This window comes from Salmo trutta, chromosome 16 (assembly GCF_901001165.1).
Source record: "Salmo trutta chromosome 16, fSalTru1.1, whole genome shotgun sequence".
In the NCBI taxonomy this organism is placed as follows: domain Eukaryota; kingdom Metazoa; phylum Chordata; class Actinopteri; order Salmoniformes; family Salmonidae; genus Salmo; species Salmo trutta.
The window spans coordinates 43,372,160-43,375,597 of NC_042972.1; positions in this window are offsets into that span (position 1 = coordinate 43,372,160).

The following is a 3,438-nucleotide window of genomic DNA, read 5'->3' on the forward strand; positions in this document are numbered from 1 at the left end:
ATGTCAACAGTGAAGAGGCGACTCCGGGATGCTGGCATTATGGGCAGAGTTCCTCTGTCCAGTGTCTGTGTTATTTTGCCCATCTTAATCTTTTCTTTTCATTGGCCAGTCTGAGATATGGCTTTTTCTTTGCAACTCTGCCTAGAAGGCCAGCATCCCGGAGTCGCCTCTTCACTGTTGACGTTGAGACTGGTGTTTTGCAGGTACTATTTAATGAAGCTGGCAGTTGAGGACCTTTGAGGCGTCTGTTTCTCAAACTAGACACTCTAATGTACTTGTCCTCTTGCTCAGTTGTGCACCGGGGCCTCCCACTCCTCTTTCTATTCTGGTTACAGCCAGTTTGTTCTGTGAAGGGAGTAGTACACAGCGTTGTACGGGATCTTCAGTTTCTTGGTAATTTCTCACATGGAATAGCCTTCATTTCTCAGAACAAGAATAGACTGACGAGTTTCAGAAGCAACTGCTTTGGTTCTGGCCATTTTGAGCCTGTAATCGAATCCACAAATACTGATGCTCCAGACCCTCAACTAGTCTAAAGAAGGCCAGTTTTATTACTTCTTTAATCTGAACAACAGTTTGCAGCTGTGCTAACATAATTGCAAACGGGTTTTCTAAAGATCAATTAGCCTTTTAAAATGATAAACTTGGATTAGCTAACACAACGTGCCATTGGAACACAGGAGTGATGGTTGCTGATAGTGGGCCTCTGTACGCCTATGTAGATATTCCATTAAAAATCAACCGTTTCCAGCTACAATAGTTATTTACAACATTAGCAATGTCTACACTGTATTTCTGATCAATTCGATATTATTTTAATTGTTGAAAAATGTGCATTTCTTTAAAAAACAAGGACATTTCTAAGTGACCCCAAACGTTTGAACGGTAGTGTATATTATTATTATTATATATATTTTTTTCCAGTCACAAGTGGTACGCCTCCCCTAACGCCTTAATGGGTGGGCCGCTGCTGATTCCTGCCTATGGATCCACAAAATATCTTTCCCTTTTCTATGCCTATGAGCACTAATGCAAATGATGGAAATAGGGTTTGTTGAAAATGATAACTTACAAATCAAGAATGTGAATCTAGTCAATGTGTTTAGGCTTTTAACAGTGATGTAAGTTGTACATTACGGCTTGAAATGTTATCCAGACGGATTGACTGACTGGTCCTCTATGTAGACCAATGGCTGCATCCCAAATTGCACCCTATTCCCTTTATAGTTTACTACTTTTGACCAGGGCCCATGTTACCATTACTGTATTATACCAATGACATTCTGCTGAGCCTGATTTCCCTTAGGAAGTTGGTCAACATCTGGGCCAGTTTCAGTACCATCTGTTCATCTCTGTCACTTTTTTGTTCTGATCCTCAACTTCAAAATGAAGGTAATTAATTGCTGCTTTTGTAGAGCATTCCTTGGACCATTGTACATTTTGTATCTGTTTATTCATAGGAACTAATTCATGATGTGTATTGCCAAATATATTCAAAAAGGTAACATTTCAAATCATTGTTTATTCACTGCAGCTAACCTGTAAGTTTGAGGAAGGTGAGAGTGTAACAGGTTTATTCTAGAGGATATTGTTAGGGCATCTCTCAATGGGGATGTTATAGTAAAGGTATAAAAATGGTAAATCTATAGATTCCCAGGTAAATGTGTGAATTCTTTCTCACTGGTAAATCTAAAAGATTTCCTGATTTACCGCTGCGACTGGCAATCTATAGATTTACAGTTTCTACACATTTACCGTAACAGAGTACCAAGCTAGTCATTGTGGTACAACTCCTGGCTATGATGAGTGACACCATTGTAAGTTAATTATTGAATGATATGTCTCCCATGAAACAATAGTCTGCTTAGATTAGTCTAATGTAAAGCTGAACAGACTGATACACGATACAGGTAGCCAATAAACTTTATTGGTGAATAAATAGGTTATTTCTTTACTATACAAGTGACATTTACACCTGTAAAATTCAATCTCTCAAAACCAACCACATCTTGACCCCAAAAATGGCTACAAATCTCTCAAACAAATGGAAAAAAACACAAAGTGATTAAGACAGCATTTCAATTGTTAAAATTGCATTAGATTATGTCATCCTCTCAATAAATTACTGTCATATGAAATGCTTTATATTCTTTATAATCAACAAAATCTACATAATTTGATCACATTAAAGAGTGAGGACATGAGGTGGTCACAAAAATGACAGTCTGAATCCATGCATAAACGTGCTTGCTTTGGTTTCATTCAATGGACTTAAATATGGTGTGTCATTACACTTTTGGGAACACTTTATTTGGATAGTCCCAAGTAGATATTCAATAACTATCAACAACATTTCAACTATCCATTAACCCTAGCTCTAACCTTATCCTAACCCAAATCTTTACCTTAACCCTTACCCTAACGATTATTCCAAACCTAACCCTAACTGTAACCTTAGCAAGCAGTTACTTATCAACATACAGTATAGTTTGTTAAATCTCCTCTATCTCCTGTTTTCTCAGTGGCAGCTGTAAGCTGTGGTCGTGTCAGTAGTGGTCTCGTCTCAAAACTAAGACTGTTCTGCCTAGTTGTTCTGCAGAGTTATTAGAGGAAGGAAAGATAGGAAGGCTCCCACACCACACTCTCACTTCAGTATCTTACCTAGTTATTTTCTGATGATCTCATTTTGCTCTTTTGTGGCTTTGGCAACTCTGTGTGTTTTCTATACCTGTTCGCTCCTCTCCCTGTAGGCTTTAAAGACTCTCCCCACCCCTTGGTTGCAACCATTCTAATTTAGTGTACCTTGCATGCGCAATCCATGTGGAATTCCTGGTCTCTGGTGGCTTTTGGAACTGCCGATCTGCAGTCAAGAACGCCAAGTTCATTTCAGCTTATGGTACACTTCAGTCCGTTGACATTTCAGCCCTGACGGAGACATGGATCACCCCAGAGAACACTGCTACTCCAGCTGCTCTCTCTTCATCTGACTATGTTTTCTCTCATAGTCTCAGAGCACCTGGTCATCATGGTGGTGGCACAGGGCTACTCATTTCTCCTAAGTGGAAATGTTCTATTTTCTCCCTCACTCACTTGTTCTCATTTGAATTCCATGCCGTCACTGTCACTTGTCCACTCAAGCTTAACATTGTTGTCATCTATCCCTTGCAGGTGCCCTTGGAGAGTTCCTCAATGAGCTTGACACCTTGATATGGTGTTTTCCTGGTGATGACTCAACGCTCTTCGTACTTGGCGACTTCAACCTCCCCGACATCTGCCTTCGATTTCTTTCTTTCCAACTCTTTCTTTCCCCTCCTTGCCTCTTTTGACCTCACCCTTTCCCAGTCCCCTCTTACTCACAAGGCAGGCAATATGCTTGACCTCATTTTTACTAGAGGCTGTTCGCCTACTAATCTCACTGCAACCCCCCCCCCCCCCAGG